This window comes from Elephas maximus, chromosome 3 (assembly GCF_024166365.1).
Source record: "Elephas maximus indicus isolate mEleMax1 chromosome 3, mEleMax1 primary haplotype, whole genome shotgun sequence".
In the NCBI taxonomy this organism is placed as follows: domain Eukaryota; kingdom Metazoa; phylum Chordata; class Mammalia; order Proboscidea; family Elephantidae; genus Elephas; species Elephas maximus.
The window spans coordinates 67,839,659-67,849,368 of record NC_064821.1 but is presented as its reverse complement, the minus strand read 5'-3'; the positions used below and the strand labels follow the sequence as shown (position 1 = coordinate 67,849,368).

General features: G+C 44.3%; 1 protein-coding gene across 1 annotated transcript in view; it reads left to right on the top strand.

The window, feature by feature from the left end:
* Positions 1–1,848: 1,848 nt before the first annotated feature.
* Positions 1,849–9,710, top strand: part of WASF2 (WASP family member 2) — a 75,059-nt gene continuing 67,197 nt past the window's right edge. The window contains exon 1 of the mRNA XM_049878422.1: positions 1,849–2,041. The gene's annotated coding sequence lies outside the window, so the exon portion shown is untranslated. The remainder of the gene's footprint in view (positions 2,042–9,710) is intronic.

Below are 9,710 nucleotides of genomic sequence, written 5' to 3'. Positions count from 1 at the left end.
TTCGAACCTCCGACCTTTCGGTTAGGAGCCAAGCACTTAACCACCATGTCACCAGGGCTCCTAAGTGAGGGTTAAAGAGCTAAAGAATGGCAGAGCTTGGATTCCATCACAAATCAGTCTGACCCCAAAGCAAGCCACTACCTTCTGCATAGCACCTGCTGCCTCCCAGCACCCTAAGGTCACAGTCAGGATTGAAATAGTTGCTGGCTGTCAATTTGAGCCAAGAGGTTAGAGACTCGGCTGGCACTGAGGCCCTTGTTGGTACCACACCCAGTAGGAAGGCTCTGCCCTTCTAAAATTTTAGGCTGCTCCACCTCCTACTCCCTTTTTGGCCTCTTTTCTTTCCAGAGAAGGAAAAAGGCTAAGATTTACAGCCAAGGCAGCCCTTCTGGGAAAAACAATCTTGTGGTGAAAAGAGCCCTGTTCTGAGAAGGGTGAGACCTGGATTTCAGTCTTGGCATGGAGGCTGCCCTGCTGAAGGCCCACAATGGCATCACTGCCCCTCCTGGAGCTTCTGTGTCCTCATTGGGATTCTGCCTGGGCTGCTGACCCACCTGCTATCCCTTACCTCCTGATTCCTAGGGCCCCAGAAACAGCTCAGACACACACCAAGGGTCACTTTTTTTCCCAGGAACCTTAGTGATCGACAAGTAGCTGAGGGTTGGCCTGTACCCAAATCTATAATGACCAGAGATGTGGGATGCTATCCTAGAACCTTCAGGGCTTTTCCGAGAATGCTAAGGAGATGCAGGGGAAGTCTTCCTCGAGTGACACCTGGCCTGGAAGGGAGGAATACAGAAATGGAAGCCAAAAGACACAGGTTTGAGCCCCAGACCAAAAAAAAAAAAACCAAACCCAGTGGCGTTGAGTCGATTCCAACTCATAGCGACCCTACAGGACAGAGTAGAACTGCCCCATAGAGTTTCCAAGGAGCGCCTGGTGGATTCAAACTGCCGACCCTTTGGTTAGCAGCCGTAGCTCTTAACCACTACGCCACCAGGGTTTCCATAGCTGTTTCAAATTCCCTGAGCAACTCTGGGCAAGTCACCGAACATCAGAGACTCAGTTTTCTCTTCTGCCTCACGGGGTTGTTCTGGAAAATCAAAATGAGATTAGCTTTGCTAATTTGGGAACTTGTTGCGCAGTTGTCCAGTCGCAGTCTTTTGTAATCAACAAGATGCACTCATGCACCTATTCTCAAACGACCCAGGACGTGAAGCAGGGTGAGGCGGTATAACTGAGAGAGAGATTCAGGTTGTTGTCTGAGGTCGCAGAGTCAAGTAGCGGCTGAACTAGGGTCCAGCTCACTTCACTCAATTATCAGAACCTGCTCCCCGTCCCAGGACCCCGGATCTCGCCCCAGGTGGATTCTTCAGGGCCAGGATGAAGCCTTATGACTCTCTCTCTCATCCCCCACCCTACTTTCGGCCGGGTCTGAGATCGAGCTGGGTGGGACAAAACTATCTGCAACTTGAGGGGTGTCCACAGAAAGTTTATGGGACTGGCCCCTTCCTTCCAACAAAAATACTGATTCTTTGAACTTTAAAAGAATAATTTGTCTTTTAATACACTTGTATGAGTTTTTACACTTTCTTATTTGGACTTTTCCTACCTTAAATTTAGGAGTTGATTTACCTTAATTTCCACTCCCACTTCACTTGGTTTGCCCCCTGCTGTTTACTCCGTTTGCGGAAATCGCTCGGGTGGAGCTCCCGGGACAGTATCCTTGAATACGTCTTTTGCGTAGTTATTTAACTGGCATTCCGCTCGAGCCAATGGAATACTCCGAAGCCCCGGGCGGGTGGGGCAGAGAGCCAATCAGAACTGTCGGCGGGGTGTGGCTGCGTCTCAGGGTGGGGAATCGCGTAATGGCGGATGCGGGCCGGCCGAGCGCGGCTGGGGGCGTTGTGTGCTGAGGGGGGTCCGGCTGGGGTGGCAGGCCGTGAGGCGGCCCGCGGGAGCAGACCCCTTGCTGAGACGAGGTGGCCGGCCGGCCGGCCCGCCGGCCCTTCTGTCGCTGAGGGCGCCCGCGCGAGGCCAGGTGAGCAACAAGTCCCCTCGGGCGGGCCCCGCCGCCCCGCCGTGAGGCGCTAGGCCGGGCCGGGCCGGGCCGGGCCGCCCCTCCCGAGTCGCGCAGGGTCCGCGGGGAGTGGGTGCAGCGTCTCCTATCGCGGACGGGCAGAGGCCCGGCGAGCCGTCAGCGCGAGGTGGCGTTCCTACCCCAAGGGGTGACCCGGAGACTTGGAGGGGCCTATAGTTCTGTGAGGCTGCGAGAGTGCCCCAGCTTGCCCTGGTTCCGCCACCAGCTCGCTATGTGACCTTGGGCAAGTCACTTCCTTCACTGGGCCTCACTTTTCCCATTTATAAAATGAAGGCTTTATGGACAGATATACATGAGTTGGATCCCAGCTGTTTGAGATTTTGGGCAAGTTCTTTCCCAGCTGAGCCACTGTTCCCACTTTCTGGACAGCTCAGGAGTTGACGTGCTTTTTAAGCTCTTGGCCTGCTAAATTGTGGACTGGCAAGGCGAACACGGAGGGCTCTGTGTGTGTGTGTGTGTGTGTGTGTGTTCAGAGTGGTCTGCAAGAGTAAAGAGGAGAAGAGTTGGCTAAAGGTGCTGGGTGTTTCCTAGACCATGATGGGTGGGGTCGGGTTGTCCTGGTACTCTGAGAATCCTAGAGCCTTGGAGATGAGGAAGTTTTATACAGTTGCCCATAGAATCAGAGAAGAGGAAGGAATCCTTGGAGCCTCTCAGGGCTGTGACTGGAACTTAGGCCCAGCAGTCAGGAGGGTTAGGAGGAGGGAGAAGAACATTTATGGTGCTCCTGCTTTGTACTAATTTAATTTTTACAGAAACCGTTGAGAATTTACACATGAGAAAACTAAGTTTCAGAGGAGTTAAGTAACTTGCCCAAGGTCACACAGTAAGGTGCAGCACTCACCAGTATTAAGGTGTTTCCTTTGATAATTACTGGGCAAGAGGAAGTCATTGTCCATTTAAAAGATAAACTAAAGCAAAACCAAATCATTGCCGTTTAGTCGATTTCGACTCATAGCGACCTTATAGGACAGAGTAGGTTTCCAAGGCTGCAAATCTTTACAGAAGCAGACTGCCAGCTCCACATCTTTTTCCCGCAGAGCAGCTGGTGAGTTTGAACCACTGACCTTTCGGTTAGCAGCCGAGTGCTTTAACCACTGTGCCAGCAAGGCTCCTATTTATTATATCTTATTTAGAAGATACCAGTGGGAGAGGGGGGCTGGCCCCAGATACTTAATTTCTTGCATGGAGACAGGCTGGGTCAAGATCCCTGCATGGTTAATTATAAGTCTGTCCCCTTTGTTCCCTCTCTGAGTTGGAAAGGACTATTTCTAAATTGTAAAAGTCACTTTGAAGTGTGTCAGAACTTCAGACCGCTCAGCTCGAATCCTGGCCAGGTGGCCTATGGAAGAAAGTTCAACCAGCTATTAACTTGACGCTTGGTTCGGGGTGGTGCCAGCCCAGTAAACTTGCTCTCCTCCCTAAGAAGGCCACGTTTTCTTGGGCTGGGAGAAAGTTTAGTTTAGGATTTCTTTGGATTCTAGGGGTGAAAGGTTCAACAGTTTGTCCCTGAATGTACTATTTCTTTGTGCTCTCTGTATCTGACTTCTAGATGAGCAAAGATTGTGGACCTGAGGAGGAGGTAGTTGGGTACTATAAATTACAACCCATACTTTTTCCAAACCTTGGCACTTTTGATTAATCAAAATGGTGGGACTGACCTTGGGTATTGTTCTCTTATGTTAATGGTAGGGAAGAAAATTGGAAGAGGAAGTTGCTGAGAAAGAAGGCGTTTCTTAGCAATGGAGCCAATATGTATTTTCTTTGTTTGAAATTCTAAAACCAGAAAAGCAGCAACTAAAGGAGGAAGGAAGGAAGGAAGGAACTGTGAAACTCTTCTTCCCATTCAAACATCCTTTAAGAGCTGTCCCTGTCAGAGGCTCTCCTTTCACAGAAAAAGTCAATTGTAATCAACTTTCAGAACTTCTACTCTAGAATGAAATAATTTTAAATCTTAAACCTTCTGAGATATTTTTTTTTAAAAACCAAAACATTTTACCGAGCAAGCTATTTATCAGTGAATGGTTCTTTTTCTCAACATAATTTTTCTTAGCATAATTACCAATTCAGTCTTTGCCAATATTTTAACTGCGATTTAAGTGGATTTCAATCTAAGAGGAATTGATCTAGATATTGGATGATGCAAATGTCACCATCACTTGAAATACAACATAATTGATGTGTTTGGGTTTTTGACATTTGTTAAAAGTCCTTTTAATGCTTTAATTTCTAGGATTGTATGTGTGCGTGATAGTTGTTAAGACATTGAATTTATCACATGTGAAGATCTACATTCATTCTCAGTATTATATTTTATGTATGAGAAGACATAGCATTAATTAGTATACCAGTCCACAGTACCGTATTCAGAATCTTTGGGGGCAAAATAATTCTTGGGGCCAGATGTGATTCTGGATTTTAGAAAAGAAATATGGTACATGTACCGGATATTATGTAACACTCCCAGAGAGGTTGGGGTCAGCACCTCGTAATCAAACACATAACTATTTCTATAGCAAAATGTCTGAATGTTCACACCAACTGGGATAAATGAATACTATGAATAACCTCATGTCAGTTCATGTCAGGTTTTGTATCCAAATGAATAATAATAAACTTGTTTTTCACAGCCTTTTGGATTTTGGAATTGAAGTTAAGGGATTGTGGACCTCTGTGGGTAAAACTTGTATGATGACAAGAATAATTACAGGGAACAATATTGTATAACCAATCTAATTTCAAAGTCATGGGTTTTAAAAACGATATTACATAGAAGACATTTTTGTTTCATTTGATTATATCATGGAAACTCTGGTGGCGTAGTGGTTAAGCACTACAGCTGCTAACCAAAGGATCAGCGGTTCGAATCTGCCAGGCGCTCCTTGGAAGCTCTGTGGGGCAGTTCTGCTGTGTCCTATAGGGTCGCTATGAGTCGGAATCGACTCGATGGCCCTGGGTTTGGTTTTGGTTTTTTGGTTTGTGTCATGTAACAGTCTTGCTTTAATCAAAATATGCCAGATGTACATTTTCCCTTAACTACCAAAATTTACCTTTTAATACCCTCACTGGTTCCTCTTTTAGATGTTAGAATGACAGCCTCCTCTTTTTTTAAAATAGTACTTTATGGAATCTTGTGCTACTCTTTTTTGTGTAGCAATTAAGAGAACTTTGTCTTCTTCCATGTAATTCGCAGAAAGACTAATCAGGTGAGGATCTGTAGGTTTGCTTTTGCAGAATTTCAAAGTGAATTTTCAAGGTGGTCTTTAGTATGCGGATTTGGGTAAAAATGTTGTTTATTTTTAACTACGAAGAAGCCTCCACAATTTGCTCAGCTTGGGAAGGAGTTTACCAAAATATATTTAATTTAGAGTATTTTTAAGTGTATGCTAGATGAGAAACCTGAGTTTATTAGCCATACAAATTTTTGTGGTTTATTTTAAATGGCAACAGGCCTCTAGGAACAGTTTTACAAAAGCTCAGGCCACTCTTTTCTTGGGCTCCTCTACTACAGAATGAGGTTTTTCTTTTTTTAAATTGTGATTTAGGTGAATGTTTACAGAGCAAATTAATTTCTCATTAAACAGTTAATACACATACTGCTTTGTGACGTTGGTTGCCAACCCCACCATGTGTCAACACCTCGCCTTCTCCACCCAGGTTCTCTGTTTCCATTCCTCCCCGTTCCTGTCCCTTCTTGCATTCTCGTCTTTGCTTTTGGGCTGGTGTGCCCATTAGTCTCCTATACATAATTGAACTATGAAGCTCGACTCTCACGTGTGTTATTGTTGGCACTATAAACCTGTCTAATCTTCATTTGAAGGATGAACCTCAGGAGTGCCTTCGTACTGAATTAAAAAGGTCCTGGGGCCAAACTCTTGGGGTTTCTCCAGTCTCTGTCAAACCAGCAAGCCTGGTCTTTTGTGTGTGTGTGTGAATTTGAATTTTGTTCTACATTTTTCTCCTCCTCTGTCTGGGACCCTCTATTGCGATCCTTGCCAGAGCAGTCGGTGGTGGTAACCAGGCACTATCTAGTGTTCTGGGCTCAGTCTGGTAGAGGTTGTGATAGTTGTGGTCCATTAGCCCTTTGGACTCATCTTTCCCTTGTGTCTTTGGTCTTCTTCATTCTCCTTTGCTCCAGCTGCGATAGGACCAGTAGATGTATCTTAGGTGGCTGCTCACAGGCTTTTAAGGCACCAGTCGCTGCTCACCACAGTCGGATGTAGAACATTTTCTTTATAGACTGTGTGCCAGTTGAGCTAGATGTCCCCTGAGACTGTGATCCCCATCCCTCAGCCCAGTAGCTCGGTCTCTCAGGGTGTTTGGATATGTCTGTGAAGCTTTTATGACTTTGCCTTGGTCAGGTTGTCCTGACTTCCCCTGTATTGTGTACTGTCTTACCCTTCACCAAAGTTACCATTTATCTACTATCTATTAGGGGTTTTCCCTCCACCCCTCCCCTCCCTCCTAACCATCAAAGATTGTTTCTTTCTGTGTGGAAGTGTTTTCATATATTTTTGTAGTAGTTGCCCCACACAGGATTTGTCCCTATGTGATTGACTTATTTCATTCAGCATAATACCCTCTAGATTCATCCATGTTGTGAGATGTTTTGCAAATTCATCATTGTTCTTTATCGTCGTGTAGTTTTCCATGGTGTGTGTGTACCTTAGTTTGTTTATGCATTCATCTGTTCGTGGGCATCTAGGTTGTTTGCACCTTTTTGCTATTGTGAATAATGCTGCAGTGAACATGGGTGTGCATATGTCTATTCCTGCGATGGCTCTTATTTCTCTAGGATATAGTCCTAGGTGTGGAATTGTTGGATTGTATGGTATTTCTATTTCTAGCTTTTTAAGGAAGCGCCATATCATTTTCCAAAACGGTTGTACCATTTTGCATTCCCACCAGCAGTCCATAAGAGTTCCAACCTTCCCCCAACCTCTCCAGCATTTGTTATTTTCTGTTTTTTTTGATCTGTGCCAGTAACGTCAGGATGAGATGGTATCTCATTGTAGTTTTGATTTGCGTTTCTCTAATGGTTAGTGATAGTATTTCCTCATGTGTCTGTTAGCTGCCTGAATGTCTTCTTTGGTGAAGTGTCTGTTCATATCCTTTGCCCATTTTTTAATTGGATTATTTGTCTTTTTATTGTAGAGGTGTTAGATTTCCCTATAGATTTTAGAGATTAGACCTATGTCATAGCGAAATTTTTTTTCCCAGTCTGTAGGTTCTCTTTTTACTATTTTGGTGAAGTCTTTTGATGAGCATAAGTGTTTAATTTTTAGGAAATTCCATTTATCTAGCATGTCTTCTGGTGTTTTGTATTGTTAATTATGGTTTTTATGCTGTTTATGCCATATATTAGGGCCCGGTAGATTGGTATTGTTGAAGGATGAAGAACTATTTCTTGTCTTTAGAGGATGCCCCACGACAGCATGGGTTTGAGGGATAACGTGTAGCCACGTGGTTTGAAGGCTTCAATTCATCTTCCCATTTGGAGCGGCTCCATCATTCCTGAGAATGGTACCTTTACTGTCTGGAAGATACAAGGGACGTAGAACAGTGTATCAGTGGGGTCAGTGTATGATTGGACTAGGGAAGAGGGATATTTTTCATCCAGACTACTCTGGTTTCTCCTCTTCTACTTCATAAATACTGATAATGTTATAAAAGGATTATAAATTAGTAGACTAGAATTTTATTCCAGGTTACCCTGTTATGACTGTGGGTAAATTCTTGAGGACAGAAACTGTCTTATATTTCTTTTTTATTCTGAAGTGCCTAAAGTCCTGGACATCAAACTTGCATCAGAATTACTTATGGATCTTTTAAATAATATGCAATTCTGGCCCAGGAGCTCTGATGTCAGTATATAGCCAGTGTGAGAACTGTTGGCACAAGCATGTTGTAGATGCTCAATAAATATTTGTTGATTAATTTGTTACTGGTCCTGGCATGGGTTGGGTAGGGTGGGAGAGGACCCAGGTTTTACATAAAGTAAGATAGCTTTCCCCTTTTTTTTTGTGACATTGGTTGCAATCCCCACAGTGTGATAGCATGCTCCTCCTTTCCACCCTGGGTTCTCTGTGTCCATTTGTCCATGCCTGTCCCTTCCTGCCTTCTCATCCTGCTTTTGAACAGGAGCTGCCCATTTGGTCTCGTATATTTGATTGAACTAAGAAGCATGTTTCTCACGTATATTATTTTTTGTTTTATAGGCCTGTCTAATCTTTGTCTGAAGTGTAGGCTTCCAGAATGGTTTCAGTTCTGGGTTAACAGAGCATCTGGGGGCCATAGTTTCTGGGATTCTTCCAGTCTCTGTCAGACCATTAAGCCTGGTCTTTTTATGTGAATTTGAACCCTGTTCTACGTTTTTCTCCTGCCCTGTCCAGGACTCTATGTTGTGTTCCCTGTCAGGGCAATGATTGGTGGTAGCCGGGCATCATCTAGTTCTTCTGGTCTCAGGCTGGTGGAGTCTCTGGTTCAGTTGGTCCTTTAGTCCTTTGGGCTGGTATTTTCCTTCTATCTTTGGCTTTCTTCATTTTCCTTTGTCCCGAGTGGGATGGGACCAGTAAAAAATAGTTTTCTAAGATAGTAATACACATTTAGTGGTTGGCGGACCTGGACCCATAGTCGGTTAATTGCTGGCTAGAGCTGTCAGCATCACGACCCTTGCTTTGTGACTTAGGCTGGAGTTTGGACTAAGTCTGTGGCCTTAACTGACTAAGGTTGATTGGGGTGGTAGTTCCTAAATTGGCAATTGGTAGAAATGCAAATATTCTTAGGGATTTGGGTAGGCTGGTAGGTAATTGTGATGCCAAGGGAAGAAATAGAAAGTTGTAATTTCACAGGATCTCCAACACATGTTGTGGTTGGTTGCCGTGGAGTCGTTTCTGACGCATGGCGAGCCCATGTATATAGAGTAGAACTGTAGGATTTTCAAGACTCTGATCTTTTGGAAGCAGATCACCAGGTCTGTCTTCTGAGGTGACTCCGGATAGATTCAAACTGCCAACCTTTCAGCTAGTGGTCAAACGCTTAACTTTGCACAACCTAGGGATTTTCCAACACAGTGCATGGAACATAATTGGCACTCAGTAACTTTTTGTTGACTGAAGAAATGACTGGTTCTTTGGGGAAAGGAGTATAGACTGAAATAAGATGCTTCTTACTACTCATCCTTCAGAATTGGGCTAAGATATCATCTATTCCGCAAAGCCTTCCCTGGGAAACATTGAGTGACTCTTGTATATTTTCTTCTTTGTTAAAGCATTTAGAGACAAACTACAAAACCCTTTTGCCCTATCTGATTGTGAGCTCCTTAAGGGCAGTACTGTATTGTTCATTTTTTAATGATCAGTGCCCAGCACACACAACTGCTAATGCTGCTTAAATTATGGCCTCTCTATTTTTTTGCTTCATTCTTTTGGGCTTCTCTTTCTTCCATTTCACGGTCTTTCCTTTTCAGTTCAGACCAGCAAACATTCGTTGAGTGTCTTCTGAGAGATAGGTCTTTCTTGGCCCTTCAGGTAGGGTTTTTCAACCTTGGCACTACTGATACTTTGCTTCAGATAATTCTGTGTTGTTGGGAGTGTTCTGTGCATTGTAGGAG